This window comes from Tachyglossus aculeatus, chromosome 12 (assembly GCF_015852505.1).
Source record: "Tachyglossus aculeatus isolate mTacAcu1 chromosome 12, mTacAcu1.pri, whole genome shotgun sequence".
NCBI lineage: Eukaryota > Metazoa > Chordata > Mammalia > Monotremata > Tachyglossidae > Tachyglossus > Tachyglossus aculeatus.
The window spans coordinates 38690849-38716751 of NC_052077.1; positions in this window are offsets into that span (position 1 = coordinate 38690849).

Sequence of the window (25903 nt, forward strand, 5' to 3'; positions counted from 1 at the left end):
CAACAACAAGCTCACAGTCTAGAAGGGAGGAGACAGACAACAGTATGGATAAGACATAGACTGTCTGGGAAGCATACACTGCCTGGACATGCCCATGATGCCCATGACACATACTTTCCCTGGGACATATCCATGACAAATACACTGTCTGGGACATACCCATGACAAATACATTTCTTGGGATTTACTCTTCACACAATGAGTCTCCCCACCTTCAAAGTCTTGTTGAAGGCCCATCTCCTCCAAGAGGCCTTCCTTGCCTAAGCCCCCCTTTCCTCTTCTCCCTTCTGCATCACCCTGACTCGCTCCCTTTGTTCTTCCCTCCCCACTCCACAGAACTCAAGTACATATTTGTAATTTATTTATTTATATTAATGTCTGTCTCCCCCCCTCTCTAGACTGTGAGCTCGTTGTGGGCTGGGAATGTGTCTGTTCATTCATTTATTCAATCATATTTATTGCGTGCTTACTCTGTGCAAAATAGTGCACTAAGCGCTTGGGAGAGTGCGTTATAACAAACAGACACATTACTGCCCTCGATGAGCTCACAGTCTAGAGGGGGTGACAGATATTAATACAAATAAATAGAATAAATAAATGAATAAATAAGTGAGAGGGATATATAGGCATATACATATGTGCCGTGGGGATGGGAGAGAGGATGAATGAAGGAGCAAGTAGGAGTGACACAGAAGGAAGTGGGAGAAGATGAGAGGAGGGCTCAGTCAGGGAAGGCTTCTTGGAGGAGGTGTGCTATCCATAAGGCTTTGAAGTGGGGGAGAGCAATTATCTGTCTGTGCATTGTTGTATTGTACTCTTCCAAATGCTTAGTACAGTGTGAGAAGCAGCGTGGCTCAATGGAAAGAGCCTGGGCTTCGGAGTCAGAGGTCATGGGTTCAAACTCCGGCTCTGCCAATTGTCAGCTGTGTGACTTTGGGCAAGGCACTTAACTTCTCTGGGCCTCAGTGACTTCATCTGTAAAATGGGGATTAAGACTGTGATCCCCATGTGGGACAACCTGATCACCTTGTCACCTCCCCAGCCCTTAGAACAGTGCTTTGCACATAGTAAGTGCTTAATAAATGCCATCATCATCATTATTATTATTATTATTACAGTGCTCTGCACATAATAACTGCTCAATAAATATGATTGACTGATTAACTGACTGTCACATACAATGTCAGGGACAAAACCATGAGATATACACTCTCTGGGATATGCACATGACAAATGAACAGTCTAACCATAGCACATACACAATCTGGGATATACCCATGATACACCGTCCAGGACATAGCCAGGGCACAATCACTGCCTGGGACATAGCCACAACACTGATTCCATCTGCTCCATTTAGAAGTTTTGTAATGGGACATAAGCCCAGGATGTTATCACAAGATGGGCACACGCCATCTTTCCAAATTCAACCTAGCATAGTACACCTTTCCATACTGAATGGGGAGCAAATCAATCAATCAATTTAACTGATCACATGCAGGGCACTGTAGCGCTAAGCACATAGTTAGTGCTTGGCACATAGTAAGTGCTTAACAAGTATGCTTATGAAGCAGCATGGTTCAGTGGAAGTAGCATGGGCTTTGGAGTCAGAGGTCATGGGTTCAAATCCCCCTCCTCCTCCTATATCCCCCCCACCTTACCTTCTTCCTTTCCCCACAGCACCTGTATATATGTTTGTATGTATTTGTTACTCTTTTTATTGATTTATTTTACATGTACATATTTATTCTATTTATTTTATTCTGTTAATGTTTTGTTTTGTTCTCTGTCTCTTCCTTCTAGACCGTGAGCCCACTGTTGGGTAGGAACCGTCTCTATATGTTGCCAACTTGTACTTCCCAAGCACTTAGTACAGTGCTCTGCACACAGTAAGCGCTCAATAAATATGAATGAATGAATGAATGAAATCCCCACTCCGCCAACTGTCAGCTGTGTAACTTTGGGCAAGGCACTTCACTTCTCTGGGCCTCAGTTACCTCATCTGTAAAATGGGGATTAAGACTGTGAGCCCCGTGTGGGACAACCTGATCACCCTGTAACCTCCCCAGCTCTTAGAACATTGCTTTGCACATAGTAAGCACTTAATAAATGCCATTATTATTATTATTAAGTACCATAATTATTAGTAAGTGCTACAATAGTCTGAATCAATCAATCACTTCATTGTGTTTATAGAGTGCTTACTGTGTGCAGAACACTGTACTCAGCTCTTGGGAGAGGACAATAGAATAATATGACAGTCAGTAGACACATTCCCTTGCCCCCAACGAGCTTGCAGTCTAGACGGGGAGACAGACATTAATATAAGTAAGCCATTTATTTCAGCATCTGATTGTCGAATTGTATTTCTCAAGCGCTCAGTACAGAGCTCTGTACACAGTAAGCGCTCACTAAATCATCATCATCATCAATCGCATTTATTGAGCGCTTCTTAGTACAGTGCTCTGCACATAGTCACTTGGGAAGTACAAATTGGCAACATATAGAGACAGTCCCTACCCAACAGTGGGCTCACAGTCTAAAAGGGGAAGACAGAGAACAAAACCAAACATACTAACAAAATAAAATAAATAGAATAAATAAATAGAATAGATATGTACACTAAATATGATTGAATGAATTGCTGGCTGAGGGAAAAGGCCAAGGGAGACTTAATTCTCATTACCTCAGCACCTTTGTGAAGAACATTTTCAACTACAAGCTCCCCGAGGGCCGGGATGGCACCTCTGAATAAAGAAGCAACACGGTGTAGTGAATAGAGCACCGGCCTTGTGAGTCAGAAGGACTCGGATTCTAATCCTGGCTTCACTAGTTGTCTGCTGTGTGACCTTGGGCAAGTCATTTCACTTCTCTGGGCCTCAGTTGCCTCATCTGTAAAATGGGGATTGAGATTGGGAGCCAGGGACCGTGTCCGACCCGATTTACTTGTATCCACCCCAGTGCTTAGTACAGTGCCGGGCATGCAGTAAGTGTTTAACAAATGCCATAGTTATTATAATTATTTGAATTCTGTTGGAATCACCTGAGCATTTGGTACTTTGCTCTGCACAGAGTAAGTGCTCAGTAAATGCTATTGACTGCCTGTGATTCATCAGTCATGGGGGAGTGGGGTGGATGAGAAGGGAAATGGGACCCATTATTCATAATAATGTCCATTTTATTCATATTAGTGTCTGTCTCCCCCTCTAGACTGTAAGCTTATTGTGGGCAAGGAACATATTTTCTAATTCTGTTGTACTGTGCTCTCCCAGGAGCTTCGTACAGTGCTCTGTGCTTATTATTACTATGGTACTTTTTTAGCGCTTACTATGTGCAGTGTCCTAAGTGCTGGAGTAGATACAAGTTAATCAGGTTGTACACAATCCCTTTCCCACATGGGGCTCACACTCTTAATCCTCATTTTACAGATAAGGTAACTGAGGCCCGGAGAAATTAAATGACTCGTCCAAGGTCACACAGCAGATATGTGGTGGAGCTGAGTTCAGAACCCAGATCCATCTGATGCCCAGGCCTGTGCTCCATTCACCAATCTATGTGACTTCTCAATAAATTCAATTGAAAGATTGATGGATAAATGTCAAACTGATATCAGTGGGGAGCCATTTTATACCTTAAGCTGCTCACCACAAAGATCCCAGATCCTAGGAGCCAAACCATTAGAAAAGATGGGGGAAATCCATCCTGGACAGCTTTCAGACCGTCACCGGAGCACAATATATCACAAGAAAGGAAAGAAAAACTCAGGGAGGGAACAACGACAGGCTCCTTTCCAGGCTCTTGTCTTTCATGGTCCAATTACTCAACGTCGATAGCAGAGTCATCCAAAATAAAGGATCATCTCACTGGCGACTGGGCTTGGAGAACTATTTTAGAAAAGCTGGCAGGAATTGGAAAACAGAGTTGTAAATCTAGCAGGCGGAATAACTCGAATTCGCTCACAAGATAAATTGGAGCTGTTTGGGAAGATTACCTGTAGAGCTCTGCTCTGGCAGTCATTTTATCCAGAGGAACCAGGGCCACTAATTCCCAGGGAAGCAGTGGACAATCAGACTGGTTAGACAACATTCGTCTCAACGCCATTGTCAGCCCGTTGCCTCAAACTATTAAAAAGTGTACACTCCTGGAACCTCCAATCCTAATGCCAGCATTTAAATGCTTCATTCATTCATTCAATCATATTTATTGAGTGTTTACTCTCTGCAGAGCACTGTACTAAGCACTTGGGAAGTACAAGTTGGCAACATATAGAGATGGTCCCTACCCAGCAACGGGCTCACAGTCTAGAAGCAGGAGACAGACAACAAAATAAAACACTTGGACAGGTGTCAAGTCACCAGAATAAATAAAAATAAAGCTAGATACACAACATTAACAAAATAAATGGAATAGTAAATATGTACAAGTAAAATAAATAGTCATAAATCTGTACAAACATATATACAGGTACTGTGGGGAGGGGAAGGAGGTAGGGCGGGGGGGATGGGGAGGAGGAGAGAAAAGGGGGGTTCTGTGTGGGAAGGCCTCCTGGAATAGGTGAGCTCTCAGTAGGTCTTTGAAAGGAGGAAGAGAGCTAGCTTGGCGGATGGGCGGAGGGAGGGCATTCCAGGCCAGGGGGAGGACTTGGGCCGGGGGTCGATGGTGGGACAGGCGAGAACGAGGTACAGTGAGGAGGTTAGTGGCAGAGGAGCGGAGGGTGTGAGCTGGCTGGAGAAGGAGAGAAGGGAGGTGAAGTAGGAGGGGGCGAGGTGATGGAGAGCTTTGAAGCCAAGAGTGAGGAGTTTTAGCTTGATGCGTAGGTTGACTGGCAGCCACTGGAGATTTTTGAGGAGGGGGGTAACATGCCCAGAGCGTTTCTGCACAAAGATGATCTGGGCAGAAGCGTAAAGTATAGACTGAAGTGGGGAGAGACAGGAGGATGGGAGATCAGAGAGGAGGCTGATACAGTAATCCAGTCGGGATAGGATGACAGATTGAACGAGCAAGGTAGTGGTTTGGATGGAGAGGAAAGGGTGGATCTTGGCGATGTTGCGGAGGTGAGACTGGCAGGTTTTGGTGACGGATTGGTTGTGAGGTTTGAACGAGAGAGCGGAGTCGAGGATGACACCAAGGTTGCGAGCTTGTGAAACGGGAAGGATGGTAGTGCCGTCTACAGTGATGGAAAAGTCAGGGAGAAGGCAGGGTTTGGGAGGGAAGATAAGGAGTTCAGTTTTGGACATATTGAGTTTCAGATGATGGGCAGACATCCAGATGGAGATGTCCTGTAGTCAGGAGAAGATGCAAGCCTGAAGGGAGGGAGAGAGAGCAGGGGTAGAGATGTAGATTTGGGTGTCATCACTGTAGATATGATAGTTGAAGCCGTGGGAGCAAACGAGTTCACCAAGGGAATGAGTTCATCCATGTGCCTTTCTCCTCTGATAAATCATTCTTCTGTAGAGTGCTGGTAGAGTGTCAGGAACAGTGGAACATATGTCACCGAAGCGTCGCTTGAGGACGAGAGGCCAACTGAGGAGGGAACTCTTTTGAAACAGAGGCTGAAAAGAGATGCCTAAAGTAGCATTTGCTTTCGGAGGATTTCTTTTATGTGGGGTGATTATTAAAGTTGGTTGAGAGGTATATTTTTTTGAGCCAGGATTGGGGATTGTCTAGAGTCAGGGCCCTCAGTGGGACGGAGTTCAAATCCCTGCCTTCGTTAACATCACAGCTCTTCCCAGGGGTCGGCGAGGGGGCTTGCTACCACAAGAGTAATGGCGTTTATCCTCCAAAATGCAGGACCGTCAAAGTTCAGTCCGCCAGAGGTTCAGCCAGAGGTGTTGATGTATTTTTCAGACAACTCCGAGAGAATGGGAGATGGCCCACAGTTTTGAAGCAGCTCTTCTTCTTCCTTATCCCAAGCTATTCCAGGTTTTCAGCAAGCTGTTGGCTATGGGATGGTGGCCAAAAAAACTTGAAGGCTATTGTCTCTAGGTTGTAAGCTCATCTCTAGTAATAATAATTGTGGTATTTTTTAAGCATTTACTATGTGCCAGACATTGTACTAAGCACTGGGGTGGATATAAGCAAAGTGAGTTGGACACATTCCCTGTTCTAGGAGGGGCTCGCAGTCTTGATCCCTATTTCACAGATGAGGTAACTGAGTCCCAGAGAAGTGAAGAGACTTGCCAACAGTCACACAGCAGAAATGTGGTGGAGCCAGGATTAGAAGCCATGACTCTCGACTGTAAGCTTATTGCAGGCAGGGAATGTGTCTGTTTATTGTTCTATTGTCCTCTCTCAAGTGCTTAGTACAGTGATCTGCACACAATATCAAGCATCAAGCAAAAACTCCTCACCCTGGGCTTCAAGGCTGTCCATCACTTCACCCCCTCCTACCTCACCTCCCTTCTCTTCTTCTCCAGCCCAGCCTGCACCCTCCACTCCTCTGCCGCCACTAACCTCCTCACTGGGCCTCATTCTTTCCTGTCCCGCCATCGAACCCTGGCCCACATCCTCCTCCTGACCTGGAATAACCTCCTTCCCCACATCTGCCAAGCTAGCTCCCTTCCACCCTTCAAAGCCCTACTGAGAACTCACCTCCTCCAAGAGGCCTTCCCAGATTGAGCCCCGTTTTTCCTCTCCTCCTCCCCATCTCCTCCGCCCTGCCTCCTTCCCCTCCACATTGCACCTGTATATATGTTTGTATGGATTTATTACTCTATTTTATTTTACTGTGTGCAGAGCACTGTACTAAGTGCTTGGGAAGTACAATCAATCAATCAGTCAATCGTATTTATTGAGCACTTACTGTGTGCAAAGCACTGTACTAAGCGTTTGGGAAGTACACGTTGGCAACATATAGAGACAGTCCCTATCCAAGAGTGGGCTCACAGTCTAGAAGAGTGGGCTCACAGTCAGGTTGGCAACATATAGAGATGGTCCCTACCCAACAATGGGCTCACAGTCTAGAAGGGGGAGGCAGACAACAAAACCAAACATGTAGACAGGTGTCATCAGAATAAATAGACATAAAGCTAGATGCACATCATTAACAAAATAAATAGAATAGTAAATATGTACAAGTAAAATCAATAGAGTAATAAATCTGTACAAACATATATACAGGTGCTGTGGGGAGGGGAAGGAGGTAGGGCAGGGGAGGATGGGGAGGAGGAGAGGAAAAAGGGGACTCAGTCTGGGAAGGCCTCTTGGGGGAGGTGAGCTCAGTTAAATGATGGGGAAATTGAAGCTCGAGAGGTGAAGTGATGTGCCCAAGGTCACACAGGAGGCATGTGGCAGGACCGATTGAGGGGCCCAGGTTCCCTGACTTGTGGGGCTCCGCTGATTTCTCTAGGCCAAGCTGTTTCCTTTGGGAGCAAAGGTTTGGAAGCTTTTAGTACTGTCCTCCGCACACAGTCAGCACTCATTAAATATGATGCGCGAATGAGTGAGCAGTTCGTGCGTGAAACAGACTCAACAATCACCTCATTCATTCATTCATTCAATCGTATTGAGCGCTTACTGTGTAAGAGCACTGTACTAAGTGCTTGGGAAGTACAAGTTGCAACGTATAGAGACGGTCCCTAACCAGCAACGGGCTCACAGTCTAGAAGCGGGAGACAGACAACAAAACAAAACATGTGGACAGGTGTCAAGTCATCAGAATAAATAGAAATGAAGCTAGCTGCACATCATTAACAAAATAAATAGATAATAAATAAATAAACAAGTAAATAATGCATAAATAAATAATAAACAAAATAAATGCGGTCTTCCGCATACAGTCAGCGCTCATTAAATACGATGCATGAATGAGTGAACAGTTCCTACGTGAAACAGACTCAACAATCACTTCATTCATTCATTCTATCGTATTTATTGAGTGCTTACTGTGTGCAGGTCACTGTGCTAAGCACTTGGGAAGTACAAGTTGGCAACATATAGAGATATATAGGGTCCCTACCCAACAACGGTCTCACGGTCTTGAACAGTGCTTTGCGCATAGTAAGCGCTTAATAAATGCCGTCATTATTATTATTATTATTAAGGAGTAGACGGACAACAAAACGAAATGTGGACAGGTGTCAAGGCATCAGAAGGGAACATCTCCTTCACCAGCAATGTTCTGTCGAAATTTTCCACTAGAGAAAAAAGGCGGGAATGGGGATTATCCTCAGAACCTGCCTGCCGCCGCTCCCGCATGGAGGGGTTTTCTCCTCAAGGTCACGGATTCTGGCACGTTATCAGATTTTACGGCCCCAAGGCTGACCCCGGCCGGCTATCCCATTGTCCGACGGCTCGTCCGTCTGCTCTCGACTGTCAAACATGGACTAGGTGGATCCCGATGGGTGGGTGCTTCCTGTCTTCTCCTTCCAGATGTTCCGATCAAGATTTTCTCGCCTACTGACCTCTCGGGATTAGGGGAAGGCTCTGACCGGAGAACTGCAGAACCGTGGTCTCAGGAAGTCGGTTCCATTTTTTTAAAAAAAATAACACCAAATCACTTCGTTCCTCATTTCATGGGCTGGTGGTGGAACGGAAAGGGAAAAGCATAAGAAGAAGCAGGGAGGCTCCGTAATTGCTTCACAGAACAATAGCCGGTCTATGATCTCAGCTACTGTGTAGACCAAAGTTCAGAAAGAAAAAAATAACACGGCCTAGAGAAGTGAGATAAAAGATCCCCATGGACCGGAGGAGAAAAATCAACCTCAAATGACCAAATGCTCTTCAAAGAAAGAACGTGGCCTAGTGGATAGAGCCCGAGCCTGGGAACCTGAAAGACCTGGGTACTAATTTGGCTCTTCCACTTTGTCTCCTGGGTGATCTTGGAGAAGCAGTGTGGCTCAGTGGAAAGAGCACGGGCTTGGGAGTCAGAGGTCATGGGTTCCAATCCTGGATCTGCTGTTTGTCAGCTGTGTGACTTTGAGCAAGTCACTTAACTTCTCTGTGCCTCAGTTACCTCATCTGGAAAATGGGGATTTTAAGACTGTGAACCCCACATGGGACAACCTAATCACCTTGTATCCCCCCACCCCGAGCTTAGAACAATGGTTTGCACATTGCAAGCACTTAACAAATGCCATCATTATTATTATTATCTTGGACTAGTTACTTAACTTCTCTGTGCCACAACTATCTCATTTGGAAGATGGGGATTAATGGACAATAATGGTATTTGTTAAGTGCTTTTACTATGTGCCAAACACTGTACTAAGTTCTGGGGTAGATACAAGATAATCAGGTCCCAAATGGGGCTCACCTGGTGGGGGAAGATTGCAGAGAATCGGTGTGGCTCAGTGGCTAGAGCCCGGTCCTTGGAGTCAGAAGGACCTGGGTTCTAATTCCTGTTCAGCCACTTGTCTGCTGTGTGACCCTGGGCAAGCCACTTCACTTCTCTGGTCCTCAGTTACCTCATCTGTAAAATGGGGATTGAGACCATGAGCTCCATGTAGAGGCCTTCCCAGACTGAGCCCCCTCCTTCCTCTCCCCCTCCCCCCCCACCCCCCCGCCTTACCTCCTTCCCCTCCCCACAGCACCTGCATATACATATATATGTTTGTACATATTTATTACTCTATTTTACTTGTACATATTTATTCTATTTATTTTATTTTGTCAATATGCTTTGTTTTGTTGTCTGTCTCCCCCTTCTAGATTGTGAGCCTGCCGTTGGGTAGGGACCGACTCTATATGTTGCCGACTTGGACTTCCCAAGCGCTTAGTACAGTGCTCCGCACACAGTAAGCACTCAATAAATACAATTGAATGAATGAATGATCAGGTTGATCTTGTACATATTTACTATTCTATTTATTTGATTTTGTTAATAGGTTTTGTTTTGTTGTCTGTCTCCCCCTTCTAGACTGTGAGCCTGCTGTTGCGTAGGGACCGTCTCTGGATTCAAACAGTCTAGACGTTGCCAGCGCTTAGAACAGTGTTTTGCATGTAGTAAGCGCTTAACAAATGCCATCATTATTATTATGTTGCCAACTTGTACTTCCCAAGCACTTAGTACAATGCTCTGCACACAGTAAGCGCTCAATAAATACGATTGAATGAATGAATGAATGAATGAATGTGGGTGAGCGGTCGGCGATTCCCCGACCTGTCTAAGCCTCTGTTTCCTCACCTGTAAAATGGGGCTAGCTAGCTGCCCTCCCTTTTTCTCATATTAGGACCTCTCTATGGGAGAAGGACTGTGCTCAAGCTGTCCCAGTGTTTGGCACAGTGCTAGCATAGAGGAAGCTCTTAAAAACAGACCAAAAGGGAGTGAGTCAAAACCTTCCAGGGACTACTCTTACGAGTGTTCAAGAGGCGGGATGGGCATATTAAAATAGCATTTCTCCCTCCTGGCAGGACAGGTAAAGAAGCAGCAAGGCTTTCTCAACACAGCCCGGGCCATCAGAGAGTAGGTTTTCGACTTTCCGTGGGTAAGGAAAGTGTCTACTGATTCTGTTATACTGTACTTTCCTAAGCGCAAATAGCGTTCATCCATTCATTTAATGGATGGAGAAGCAGTGTGGCTCAGTGGGAAGAGCACGGGCTTTGGAGTCAGAGGTCAGGGGTTCAAATCCTGGCTCCACCAATTGTCAGCTGTGTGACTTTGGGCAAGTCACTTAACTTCTCTGTGCCTGTTACCTCATCTGTAAAATGGGGATTAAGAGTGTGGGCCTCACGTGGGACAACCTGATCACCTTGTAACCTCCCCAGTGCTTACAACAGTGCTTTGCACATAGTAAGCACTTAATAAATGCCATTATTATTATTATTATTACTTAAAAGTATTTATTGAGTGCTTACTGTGTGCAGAGTACTGTATTAAGCGCTTGGGAGAGTACAACAATAAACAGACACATTCCCTGCCCACAATGAGCTTACAGTCTAGAGGGGAGACAGACATTTAATATAAATGAATGACAGATCTGGACATAAGTGCTGTGGGACTGGGAAGGGGGAGGAATAAAGGGAGCAAGTCAGGGTGATGCAGAGAGAGAAGAGGAAAGGAGGGCTTAGTCAGGGAAGGCCTCTTGGAGGAGATGGGCTATCGATCACGCTTTGAAGGTCGGGAGTTAGTAATTGTCTGTCAGATTTGAGGTAGAAGGGCATTCCAGGCCTGAGGCAGGATGTGGGCGAGGGGTTGGTGACTAGATAGATGACACTGAGGTACAGGGAGAAGGTAAGCCCTAGGTACAATGCTGGGTGCTCAATAAATCATGGCACTGACTGTCTACATTAATAATAATAATAATGATGATGATGACATTTGTTAAGTGCTTACTATGTGCAAAGCACTGTTCTAAGCGTCGGGGAGGATACACGCTGAGAAGCAGCGTGGCTCAGTGGAAAGAGCCTGGGCTTTGGAGTCAGAGGTCATGGGTTCAAATCCCGGCTCTGCCAATTGTCAGCTGTGTGACTTATGCAAGTCACTTAACTTCTCTATGCCTCAGTTACCTCGTCTGTAAAATGGGGATTGACTGTGAGCCCCCCCGTGGGCCAACCTGATCACTTTGTAACCTCCCCAGCGCTTAGAACAGTGCTTTGCACATAGTAAGCGCTTAATAAATGCCATTATTATTATTATTAGACTGTGAGCCCACTGTTGGGTAGGGACTGTCTCTATGTGTTGCCAATTTGTACTTCCCAAGCGCTTAGTACAGTGCTCTGCACATAGTAAGTGCTCAATAAATTTGATTGATTGATTGATTATTATTATTATTATTACAAGGTGATCAGTTTGTCCCATGTGGGGCTCACAGTCTTCATCCCCATTTTAGAGATGAGGGAACTGAGGCACAGAGAAGTTAAGTAACTTGTCCAAGGTCATACAGCTGACAAGTGGTGGAGCCGGGACATGAACCCATGTCCTCTGACTCCAAAGCCTGGGTTCTCTCCACTGAGCCATGCAGCTTGGAGGGAGCACAGGGTTCGAATGTTCATTTTGCAGATGAGGGAACTGAGGCCAGGGAAATAATACCCATCCTCACCCTCAAGGAAGCCACTGGCTTCTCCACCCAAATCATCCAGATCAGGAAAACCTAATTCTTAGCTCACTGGAGAGGTGACTCTCCTCAGAACCCTCAACTCTCTGGTGAGAGCCTGTTTTTGGGAACTTGACAGGAAATGTTTGCCCAGGGCTACAGGGAGGTTACTCCGCAGCCGCTGGTTTTCTCTGGCCCTTATCATTGCCTTGGGTGAAGCTTCTGTGAGCCCTGACACTGTGATTCAGCGGGGCCTCAGATCCAATCAATCAATCAATCAATCATATTTATTGAGCGTTTACTGTGTGCAGAGCACTGTACTAAGCGCTTGGGAAATATAAGTTGGAAACATATAGAGATAGTCCCTACCCAACAGTGGGCTCACAGTCTAAAAGATAAAGATAAAAGATAAAGATCCACTTGAGAAGCATCGCGGCTCAGTGGAAAGAGCCCGGCTTCGGGAGTCAGAAGCCGTGGGTTCTAATCCTGACTCCACCACTTGTCAGCTGTGTGACTTTGGGCAAGTCACTTAACTTCTCTGTGCCTCAATAACCTCATCTGTCAAATGGGGATGAAGACTGTGAGCCCCACCTGGGACAACCTGATTACCTATTGTATCTCCCCCAGTGCTTAAAACAGTGCTTTGGCACAGAGTAAGCGCTTAACAAATGCCAACATTATCATTATTATTATTATTAAGAGGCACTTTCCGAGCTGTTCCACCAGAGTGCTCTTGGGGATTTCTCTTCTCCTTGAGAGGGTATTTCCTGAGAGCACTCACAAGTCACACCTGACTGCCCCCTCCTTCTCGGGAGAGTTTCAGGTTTGAAGCAAATATCTCCGCAAGCAGGGTAGTCATCTTGTGAGCGTCTGTACAGGATCATTTGGTTTTCCGTCCGTCTGCCCCGCCATCTGGTATGGATATGGCCACAGGACGTCTTTATGCTTGCCATTTTTCTTTTCAATGCCAGCGTCCTGCATTCAAATCTTGTGACTCTGATTAATCACATAATATATGTCCATATATGTAATTAATTCATATTAATGTCTGTATCCCCCTCTAGCCTCTCCCTCTTCCCCTTCTGGTCAGCTCATTGTGGGCAGGGAATGAGGCTGCTTATTGTTATACTGTAATACTACACTGTCATATACTGTTGTATACTGTTATACTGTGCTTAAGACATTCTTCATTCTTTCAATCGTATTTATTGAGCGCTTACTGTGTGCAGAGCACTGTACTAAGCGCTTGGGAAGTACAAGTTGGCAACATATAGAGATGGTCCCTACCCAACGGTGGGCTCACAATCCAGAAGACAGTGCTCTTCACACAGAATCTGGGTCCTGCTATGTCATGCTTCTTCTCAAGCTTCTCACACAGCTTGTCTGCTGTGTGACCTTGGGCCGGTCATATCACTTATCTGGGCCTCAGTTACCTTATATATATAATGGGGAGAAGAAACTATTCTCTCTGCACCTTAGATTGTGAGTCCCATGTTGGGCAGGGATTATGTCTCACCTGATTATCTTGAATGTGTCCCAGCACTTAGTACAATTCCTGACACATTATTATTTATCATCATCATCATCAATCGTATTTATTGAGTGCTTACTGTGTGCAGAGCACTGTACTAAGCGCTTGGGAAGTACAAATTGGCAACATATAGAGACAGTCCCTACCCAGCAGTGGGCTCACAGTCTAAAACGGGGAGACAAAACCGAACATACTAACAAAATAAAATAGACTAGATATGTACAAAATAAATAAATAAATAAATAGAACAATAAATATTCACAAACATATATACATATATACAGGTGCTGTGGGGAAGGGAAGGAGGTAAGATGGGGGGGATGGAGAGGGGGATGAGGGGGAGAGGAAGGAAGGGGCTCAGTCTGGGAAGGCCTCCTGGAGGAGGCGAGCTCTCAGTAGGGCCTTGAAGGGAAGAAGAGAGCTAGCTTGGCGGATGGGCAGAGGGAGGGCATTCCAGGCCCGGGGGATGACGTGGGCCAGGGGTCGATGGCGGGACAGGCGAGAGCCAGGTACGGTGAGGAAATTAGCGGCGGAGGAGCGGAGGGTGCGGGCTGGGCTGGAGAAGGAGAGAAGGGAGGTGAGGTAGGAGGGGGCGAGGTGATGGACAGCTTTGAAGCCCAGGTTGAGGAGTTTCTGCCTGATGCGCAGATTGATTGGTAGCCACTGGAGATTTTTGAGGAGGGGAGTAACATGCCCAGAGCGTTTCTGGACAAAGCCAATCCAGGCAGCAGCGTGAAGTATGGATTGAAGTGGGGAGAGACACGAGAAGGCTGATGCAGTAGTCCAGACGGGATAGGATGAGAGCTTGAATGAGCAGGGTAGCGGTTGGGATGGAGAGGAAAGGGCGGATCTTGGCAATGTTGCGGAGCTGAGACCGGCAGGTTTTGGTGACGCTTGGATGTGAAGGGTGAATGAGAGAGCGGAGTCGAGGATGACACCAAGGTTGCGGGCTTGTGAGATGGGAAGGATGGTAGTGCCGTCAACAGGGATGGGAAAGTCAGGGAGAGGGCAGGGTTTGGGGGGGAAGATAAGGAGTTCAGTCTTGGACAGTTCAGTCTCCCCGCCCTACCTCCTTCCCCTCCCCACAGCACTTGTATATATTTGTACAGATTTATCACTCTATTTTACTTGTACATATTTACTATTCTATTTATTTTGTTAATGATGTGTATATAGCTTTAATTCTATTTGTTCTGACGATTTTGACACCTGTCTACATGTTTTGTCTTGTTGTCCATCTCCACCTTCTAGACTGTGAGCCCTTTGTTGTGTAGGAACTATCTCTATATGTTGCTGACTTGTACTTCCCAAGCGCTTAGTACAGTGCTCTGCACACAGTAAGCGCTCAATAAATATGATTGAGTGAATGAATGAATATTCTTGGATCTTCCACATACCTACTGTGTGACGTTGGGCAAGATACTTAACTTCTCTGGGCTTCAGTTCCCTCATCTGCCAAATGGGGATTCAATATCTGCTTTCCTTCCTACTTAAGTTGTGAGCCCCATGTGGGATGTGATTATCTTCTATGTACGCCAGAGATCAGTATAATAAGCACTTAACAAATATCACTGTTGTTATCATTATTGTTATTATTACTACTACAGAAATAGTGCTGGCATACAACTGAGCCCAGCCCAGGTGAAGAACCTTGTTTTCCTTCCTCCATCGGTGGTTTAGGTAACGCCTCTAATCTCTCCCCAAGCGCTAGGTATCAGTTCCAGTTGAAAGAAAGTTCTGGCCATTCATCTGGCCTCCAAGGAAACAAAAATAATAATCTGCTGACGGAGTTGAACCGTTCAAGTTTTTGCTGGTATTTTTCCATGGTGGTTTTATTTCATACGTACGGGGCCAATTTCCATGGTCTTTTCTTAATCAGAGCGCTGATTTAATATTAATTTCCAGAAGCCTCTCGGAGGGGCAGGTGGGGAGGACAGGGTGTCATCCTAAAAGGTCAATGTGGTCAATTAACTGGCCATTTTGAAGAGCCATCCTTCAAATTCTTCCTTAGGCTGGGCATGATGATGCCCTGAGGGGAAGACAGAGAAAAACTGTGTGTGGGGCTGACGGAGCAACTGGAAATTCCGTAGCCGGTTTGATGGCCCAGTCACAAATGAGCTTCCAGGAGGAAATCAAGGCTGAAGATGTAGTACAGTGACCTAAATCTCCAGCCATTCAGGAAAGAAAGTTCAGGCCCCACGGCTGACGCATTCAGAGAGGGATGGGACGGGTCTTCTCCATTTTCCCTCCGGTGCCGGAGGGAAGGAACGGATTCCTGGAAGTATCTCTCCCTTTCCCAACGTGATCGATATCATTTTCTCTTGCTTTAAGCCAGGATGGAATAGGGACTCAGGTGTCCAGGAAATTGCTTTCTCCAGGGAAAGGAGGGCAGGTTGGGCCCGGCAAATCTGTCGTGATTATGTTTGCTCATTCAGCAGAGTGAAGTATAGACTGAAGTGGGGAGAGATAGGAAGTTGGGAAATCAGACCCGTGGCAGAGAATACAACCCAGGTGTCCTGAGCTCCAGTTCCACAAGGCTCTATCCACTCTGCCATGATACATCTCAATCAATCATTTAACCAACCACATTTACTGAGCTCCTGCTGTGTGCGAAGCATGGAATGTGCCTCAGTTACCTCACCCATAAAATGGGGATTAAGACCGTGAGCCCCAAGAGGGACAACCTGACTATCCTGTAACCACCCCAGCGCTTAGAACAGTGCTTGGCACATAGGGAGCGCTTAACAAATGCCATTTATAGGAGACATGATCTCTACCCTCAAAAATCTTACAATCTATGCGGGGGGGGGGGACAGACACTGAAATAAATGACAGAAAAGGGATGAATAGAGTGTAGAATATAGGTATGTAAATGTTTCCAGGGCCTGTGCTTGCTTCAGCGGTTAGGTGGCGTGGAGGGAATGTCGGGAATAAGAGGTGGAGGGATTAGAAATCAATCAGGGAAAGTTTCTTGGAGGAGATGGACTCTGAGAAAGACTTCGAAGATGGGGAGATCAGTGGTGGGTAAGGAAGGTCAGGAACTCTGTCCAAAGTCAGAAGCCAGGATTTCAAGGCTATAAGTTTGAACCCAAACCTCAACTTCTGCACATACTGAGGTCAGTTCTTTTTAATCTCTTTGTTAATTCCCGATTAAGCTCTCCTCCCCTGACTCTCTTTCCCCCTCCTGCTATTTTAGCACTTGCCCATCACTTAAGCACTTGGGTACTCATCATCATCATCAATCGTATTTATTGAGCGCTTACTGTGTGCAGAGCACTGTACTAAGCACTTGGGAAGTACAAGTTGGTAACATATAGAGACAGTCCCTACCCAGCAGTGGGCTCACAGTCTAAAAGGGGGAGACAGAGAACAAAACCAAACATACTAACAAAATAAAATAAATAGAATAGATATGTACAAGTAAAATAAATAAATAAATACTCCTTCCTTTCTTGCTTCCCTGGCGTGACATATCAACGGCATTTATGTTCACATCTTTAAACTCTGTTGCCAGCTGTGACTGTTGTTTATTTTAGGGTTTGTTTCCCCTGCTAAGATGAATTCCTCGAAGGCAGGGATTGTGTTTACTAAATCTACTGTGCTTTTCTAAGTGAATAATGCAACGCTCTCTACAGAGTAAGTGCTCAATAAGTATTATTGATTGATTGCTTTGTTCAGGAAGTATTAAGGAAGATCAATGACTTCCTCATCTTCCTTATCTTCAAGAGTCCACCCTTTCCACAGTGAGCTTACAGTCTAGAGGGGAGAGACAGACATTAATATAAATAAATAAATGAATTACAGATACAGTGGTCTGCTGTGTGACCTGGGATGTCACTTAACTTCTCTGGGCCTCAGTTAACTCATTGGTAAAATGGATTAAGACTGTGAACTCCATGTGGGACTTGGACAGGGTCCAACCTGATTACCTTGTATCTATCCCAGCACTTAGAACAGTGCCTGGCACGTAGTAAGCGCTTAACAAATATCATTTTTTAAAAAAACCAACAACAAGAAAACTTTGGTTGCTTTCTCATGAACGAGTGCCCTAGAGTCAAAATGGAAAGAAGGCGGAGAAAAATGACATGTTAAAGGAAAGTGCTTCCATATCTCAGTCTGCTGGGATATTGTACGGAACATTTTATCCTCTTAGAAATGTTTACCCTTGCATCCCCGCCAAAGTCAGTTTGAAGTTGGATTATGTTTTAGGTATGAACTATCGGTGTGTGGAAAGCAAACCTGGCAAGGGCCTCGTTCGGCCTGTGGACATTCACTTACAACACTTTGCTGCATTTTTCAAGCATGATCATCCCCAAGAAATCACCCCCAGCCTCCAGCTCCCACCCAGATATCCTTTTCTCCTCCAGGAAGTCTGTTAAGAGAGGGGTTCTCTCTGGCTGGTGGAGTCTCTTAAAGCATTTCCCAGACTGCTTTGAATGAGAAGGCCTCCCTCAAGCAGGAGTTTATCAATCAGTCGTATTGATTGAAAACTTCCTGTGTCCAGACAACTGAACAAAACACTTGGGAGAGTACAATATAATAGATTCTAGCTTATATCTACCCCAGGGCTTAGAACAGTGCTTGACACATAGTAAGTGCTTAACAAATAGAGAAGCAGAGTGGCCTAGTTCTTTCATTCATTCATTCAATCACATTTATTGAGCGCTTACTGAGTGCAGAGCACTGTACTAAGCGCTTGGGAAGTCCAAGTTGGCAACATATAGAGACGGTCCCTACCCAACAGCAGGCTCACAGTCTAGAAGGCTCCGTGAATCTGGAAGTCAGAAAGACTTGGGTTCTAATTCCGCTTCTGCCACGTCTGCTGTGAGATCTTGGAGGAGTCACCTCTCCTCCCTGGGCCTCAGTTTCCTCACTTGTAAAAAGGGGAATAAGACTGTGAGCCCCAAGTGGGATGGGGACTGTGTCCTACCTGATTACTTTGTATCTACCTCAGCACATCGTAAGTGCTTACCATAAAAGCAAACTTCACTGATCTACTCCAGCGCTTAGTATAGTGCCTGGCACATAGTAAGTGTTTAACTAATACCATTAAAAATATCACGGTGATTAATGAAGAATGGTTAATATTCCCTGACCACAAGGAGCTTACGGTCTAGAGGTAATTTCCCGTCAACTGACCCAAAAATGATGAGGAAAAAGAGGAGGGATTGAAACCCTTTTCCCATTGGCTGAAGAGCAGGGACATGGGGACTTCTTCAGTCGATCGATCAATCAAGCAATCGATCAATCAATCAGTAGTGTTTCTTAAGTGTTTCCTCTGTGCAGAACCCTGTACTGGAGTCAGTGGGAATCATGGAAAACAGACTTGAAATCCCTAGCCAGAGAATGATCTCCTTTGAAACCACCAGGCAGATTCACCCTGAGGAAAGTACGTGGATAACAGGGTAGAGATATTGACATGCTCAAAAGAGATTGATCTAGGTCATCCTGGTGACTGAATCCAACAATTCTTCATATCCCAGTCTAGAAGGATCGTGGAGTGGGAAAGTCGCCTTCACAGGAAATTTTGCAACCCAAAATACCAGTAAATATGGCCAATGTGGAAACCACATGAGATTGGAAGTCAGGAGACTGGATTCTAATCTCAGCTCTGCCACCGATGTGCTTCATGACCTTTGACAAATGATTTACCTTCTTTGAGCCTCAGTTTCCTCACCTCTAAAATGGGGATAGCTCTCCCTCCCTCTGTGAGTCATCTGGGTCTGACAGAGAAGCAGCGTGGCTTAGTGGATACAGCCCGGACTTGGGAGTCAGGAGGTCCTGGGTCCTAATCCTGGCTCGGCTGCAAGTCTGCTGTGTGACCTTGGGCAAGCCACTTAACTTCCCTGGGCTTCATTTCCCTCATCTGTAAAATGGGGATTAAGACTGTGAGCTGTATATGGGACAGGGACTGTGCTCAACCTGATTAACTTGTATCTACCCCAGCGCTTAGAACAATGCTTAACAGAAAACACAATTATTATCCATTTAGGTGTTAACATTTTGTGGGCAGACCACTTGATTGTTTTGTACTTCCTAAATGTTCAGTACAGTGCATTTCACCCCTTGGGCACTCAATACATGCTACTGTTAATACTATTACTACTACTACTACTAGTCTGCTGCTACTTCTACTGTTATCACTATTACTGCTACTATTACTACCATTACTGCTATTATTGTTTCTACTGCTACTACTATATTACTACTACCACAAATTGTACTATTATTACTTCTATTACTTCTACCACTAGTACTGCTACTAATAATCAATCAATTGTATGTATTGAGAGCTTACTGTGGGCAGAGCATGGTACTAAGTGCTTGGGAGAGTACAGTATACTCTCCCAACAGGAAGCAGCGTGGCTCAGTGGAAAGAGCCCGGGCTTTGGAGTCAGAAGTTTTCGGTTCAAATCCCGGCTCCACCATTTAATAATAATAATAATTTTGGTATTTGTTAAGCGCTTACTATGTGCAAAGCACTGTTCTAAGCGCTGGGGAGGCTACAAGGTGATCAGGTTGTCCCATGTGGGGTTCACAATCTTAATCCCCATTTTACAGATGAGGTAACTGAGGCCCAGAGAAGTGAAGTGACTTGCCCAAAGTCACACAGCTGACAACTGGCAGAGCTGGGATTTGAACCCATGATCTCTGACTCCAAAGCCCATGCTCTTTTCATGGAGCCACGCTGCTTCTACCACATTTCAGCTGTGTTACTTTGGGCAAGTCACTTCAGTTCTCTGGGCCTCAGTTCCCTCCTCTGGAAAATGGGGATTAAGACTTTGAGCCCCCCGTGGGACAACCTGATCACCTTGTAAACACTCCAGCACTTAGAACAGTGCTTTGCACATAGTAAGCACTTAATAAATGCCATTATTATTATTATTACTATAACAGACTTGATAGAAATGGTCCCTGTCCGCAACAATCTTACAGTCTAGAGGGACTAATACTATTACTAGTACTAATAATACTCCTCCCTTCCAGACTGTGAGCCTGTTGTTGGGCAGGAGTTGTCTCTATTTGTTGCCGAATTGTACTTTCTAAGTGCTTAGTACAGTGCTCTGCACACAGAAAGTGCTGAAGAAATACAATTGAGTGAATGAATGAATGAATACTACTAATATTCCTAATACTGTCATTACCTCTACTATATTTACAACTATTACAATTTCTCCAATTACTATTACTACTACTCGGATTACTACTACTTGGATAGCAGTGTGGCTTAGTGGAAAGAGCAAGGGCTTGGGATGTGAGTTCTAATCCCGGCTCTGCCACTTGTGTGCTGTGTGACCTTGAGCAAGTGACATCTTCTTTGTACCTCAGTTACCTCATCTGTAAAATGGGGATTAAGACCGTGAGCCTTGTGAGGGACAAGGACTGTGTCCAACCCAATTATCTTCTATCTACCCCAGCTCTTAGAACAGTGCCTGGTACATAGTAAGTGCTTAACAAATACCATTATTATTATTATTATTATTACTACCACAGTCAAACTGTCTTCAATACTACTACTAATAATGCTACTACTATTACTAATACTGTTACTACCTCAACTATTATTTACAACTATTACAGTTTCTCCATTACTATTAATAATGATGATGGTATTTGTTAAGCGCTTACTATGTGCTAAGCACCATTACTACTACTTGCTACTTCTACTGCCAAAGTGGCTTCCAGGTATTTCTGGTTCAGGTTGAGGAAACTCCAAAATTCTCATCATTTTTCAGCAGGATGGGACCACTCCTCTCCATTTTCCCAAAAGGGCTGAGTTTTCCAAGAATGTGGAATTGAAGGATGCTCTGCAAGATATATTTGTAAGATGTTGTAAGGCATCTTACGCTAATTCCTTTTTAAAGACCGACGTGTTTCTCTCAAAAATAAATATTGAAAGAGCAGACCAAACAAATGAAACCCGGCTTTGAGCCTGGGAGTCGGGCAGTAAGCGGCTGAGCCTGGATGTAAATTGAGGCTCGTGGCGAGAATTATTTTCCTTGGCTGACGCTGCACGGATTGTGCAATGGGAAGAATATCCCTTGGCCTTGTAAACTATTGGAGCAGCTGACAGATCATCTGCAGAAACTACCAAACGCTCCACCTCCTAAAATTCAGACCTGTCTCTACCGCCACTTGCTTATTTTCATTCATTCATTCAGTCGCATTTATTGAGCATTTACTATGTGCAGAGCACTGTACTTCCAAGTGCCTAGTACAGTGCATTTCACCCCTTGGGCACTCAATGCATGTTACTGTTAATACTATTACTACTACTATGCTGCTGCTGCTGCTACTACAGAGAAGCAGCGTGGCTAGAGAAGCAGCGTGGCTCATTGGAAAGAGCCCGGGCTTTGGAGTCAGAGGTCATGGGTTCAAATCCTGGCTCTGCCAATTGTCAGCTGTGTTACTTTGGGCAAGTCACTTCACTTCTCTGGGCCTCAGTTACCTCATCTGTAAAATGGGGTTTAAGACTGTGAGCCCCAAGTGGGACAACCTGATCACCTTGTAACCTCCCCAGCACTTAGAACAGTGCTTTGCACATAGTAAGCGCTTAATAAATGCTATCATTATTATTATTATTATTGTTATCATTCAGAGGGAAAATTAAAAAAATAAAAAAGAATATGTCTCTGGCAATAATGAAAAATGGGCAAAAGTATTCTTGCGTATGGGAAAAGAATCTATAAGTTTCTTACCTGACTCATTGTACATTACATTTCTGACTTCTTGTTCCTGGTAGACAGTGGGCATTCCACTTTGTTTTATACTTGTCAAGTGTTTAGATCAGAGAAAGAGGGGCCAGGTACTGAAAAAATCAGAGAAAGAGGGGCCAGGTACTGGGACAACGTGATCACCTTGTAACTTCCCCAGCACTTAGAACAGTGCTTTGAGCACAGTAAGCATTTAATAAATGCCATCATTATTATTACCACCACTATTTCTACTGTTATTAATACTACCACTACCCCTATCAAATGACATGGGACAGGCAGGTGAATGTTTTGAGGAGATTGGAAGGATCTTATATCTAGATCATGAGCTCCTCGTGGGCAGAGAATATGCCTAGCAACTCTGTTGTATCGTACGCTCCTAAGCACAGTGCTCTACACACAATAAATACCTAGTAAATATCACTGATTGATTATACGCCCAATATTCTTTAGAACATCAGAAAAAAATGCAGGCTTCCAGAGAGATCTCAGTTTGGCAAGGTTTGAAGAGACTGTTTTTGGCCTACTGATCCTATTGCTCTCTTCTGTTGCACATAAAAATACCAGTCAAGAAGTTTTACTGTAAGCAGGTGAAATGAAAAAATAGATACAACAGTCCTTTTAAAAATGCGCCAACCAAGGGAGTGTCTTGAAAAGACCATCCCACAGGTATAATCATTAGAACAGTGCTTTGCACATAGTAAGCACTTAATAAATGCCATCATTATAATTAGAAGCAGCGTGGCTCAGTGGAAAGAGCACGGGTTTTGGAGTCAGAGGTCAAGGGTTCAAATCCCGGCTCCACCAATGGCCAGCTGTGTGACTTTGGGCAAGTTAGTTAACTTCTCCGTGCCTCAGTTACCTCATCTGTAAAATGGGGATTAAGACTGTGAGCCCCCCGTGGGACAACCTGATCACCTTGTAACCTCCCCATCACTTAGAACAGTGCTTGGCACATAGTAAGTGCTTATAAATGCTATCATCATCATCATCGCTGCTACTATTCCCCCGGGGAAAGGAATTTTCATTATGTCTCTGTCTGCCTGTTTAGAGAAGCTGCATCGTTCAGTGGAAACAGCCCGGGCTTGGGAGTCAGAGGTCACGGTTTCTAATCCCGGCTCCACCATTTATCAGCTGTGTGACTTTGGGCAAGTCACTTAACTTCTCTGGGACTCAGTTACCTCATCAGGAAAATGGGGATTAAGACTGTGAACCCCATGTGGGACAACCTGATTACCTTGTATCTCCCCCAGCGCTTTGAACAGTGCTTGGCACATAGTAAGCGTTTAACAAATACCAAAATTATTATTATTATTAGTTAGAGGCTCCCCACCACGATTTTCATTCATTATTTATAGGAGCTTTTGGAGAGTTGAAAGGCCTGATCTCTGAGCAGGTGAGGCGCTCCAGGATTAGGTTTCTGGATGGCGGGACGTGGAAATCTAGACCCAAAGCATGTCTACCTAGACAAAGCGTGTCTACCTTGTGTCTATCTAGACACAAAGGTGTCATGATCACAACGTGGCATAGTGGATACAGCATAGGCTGGGAGTCAGAAGGTACACTACCCTGGGCGAAGGATCAGGGGGCCCTTCCCTGGAGGGTCACTGTGGATGCAGTCTGATTACAGTGAGTCTGGATGCATAGACCAGGGGAAAATCAATCCACTCACCGATCAGTGGTATTTACTGAGTGCTTACCATGTGCAGAGCACTGTACTAAGCACTTGGGAAAGAACAAAACAACAGAGTTGCTAGAAGTGATCCCTGCCTATAAAGAGCTTACGGTCTAGAAGGGGAGATTCATCAATCAACGGTACTGATTGAGTGCCTTCTATGCGCAGAGAACTGTTCGAAGAGCTTGGGAGAGTACAATCCGTAATTTGATCAATTTGTATTGATGTCTGTCTCCCCCGCCCGAGAAGGTAAGCTCGTTGAGGGCAGGAAATGTCACTATTTATTGATGTATTGTACTTTCCCAAGCATTTAGTACGGTGCTCTGCACACAGTAAACAATGAATATGAATGAATGAATGCAATACAGTACAATTAGCAGACACATTCCCTGCCACCATTCATTCATTCATTCATTCAGTCATTTATTGAGTGCTTACTGTGCACAGGGCATTGTACTAAGCGCTTGGAAAGTACAATTTAGCAACTGATAGAGACAATCCCTACTCAACAACAGTCACAGTCTAGAAGGGGGGAGACAGACAATAAAACAAAACAAGTAGACAAGCATCAGTAGCATCAATCAATACCATGTGCCAGTAATCTAGTGGGCATAATAATGATGGCATTGATTAAGCGCTTACTATATGCTAAGCACTGTTCTAAGCACTGGGGGGGCGGGACACAAGGTAATCAGGTAGTCCCACATGAGGCTCACGGTTTAAATCCTCATTTTACAGATGAGATAACTGAGGCCCAGAGAAGTTAAGTGACTTGCCCAAAGTCACACAGCTGACAAGTGGCAGAGCCAGGATTTGAACCCATAACCTCTGACTCCCAAGCCCGTGCTCTCTCCCCTGAATCATGCTGCTTCTTTGTTCATTCTTCCCGTCATGGGGGGCTTTCTTTTTGCCCAATCAATCAATCGTATTTATTGATCACTTATTTTGTGCAGAGCACTGTACTAAGCACTTGGAAAGTACAATATGGAAATAGAGAAGCAGCGTGGCTCAATGGACAGAGCACAGGTTTGGGAGTCAGAGGTCATGGGTTCAAATCCCGGCTCCTCCACTTGTCAGCTGTGTGACTTTGGGCAAGTCACTTAACTTCTCTGGACCTCAGTTGCCTCATCTGTAAAATGGGGGTGAAGACTGTGAGCCCCACGTGGGACAACCTGATTACCTTGTATCTACCCCAGCGCTTAGAACAGTGCTTGACACATAGTAAGTGCTGTAATATGTTTACAGCACTTAGAACAGTGCTTTGCACATAGTAAGCACCTAATAAATGTCATTATTATTATTATTATTATTATTATTACCGTGGAAAAGATAAGGAGAAGCAGGAGGGCTTTAAGAGCTTGGGAAAATAGCATCACCTTCATTCATTCATTCATTCAGTCATATTTATTGAGCACTTACTATGTGTAGTGCTCAATAATAATAATAAACATAATAATAAACATATTATTTATTTATTTATTTTACTTGTACATTTCTATTCTATTTATTATATTTTGTTAGTATGTTTGGTTTTGTTCTCTGTCTCCCCCTTTTAGACTGTGAGCCCACTGTTGGGTAGGGACTGTCTCTATATGTTGCCAATTTGTACTTCCCAAGCGCTTAGTACAGTGCTCTGCACACAGTAAGCACTCAATAAATACGACTGATGATGATGATGATGATGCAGAGCACTGTACTAAGCGCTTGGGAAGTACAAGTTGGCAACAAATAGAGACGGTCCCTACCCAGCAGCAGGCTAACAGTCTAGAAGGGGATCACTAGAGGGTGGAACGGTATAATCCACCAGATGGTAAACCCCTCAAGGGCAGGAATCATGTCTACCAAACCTACCTTACTCTCCAAGAGCTTAGAACAGTGCTCTGCAGACTGTAGATTGTAAATTCTTTCCTCTTCAGGGATCGTGTTTAAGTGTTTTGTAAGGTGCCCCGCGTGCAGGAAGTACTCATAAAATACGATCGATTGATTGATGCATTCAGGACATTGCTCTTCA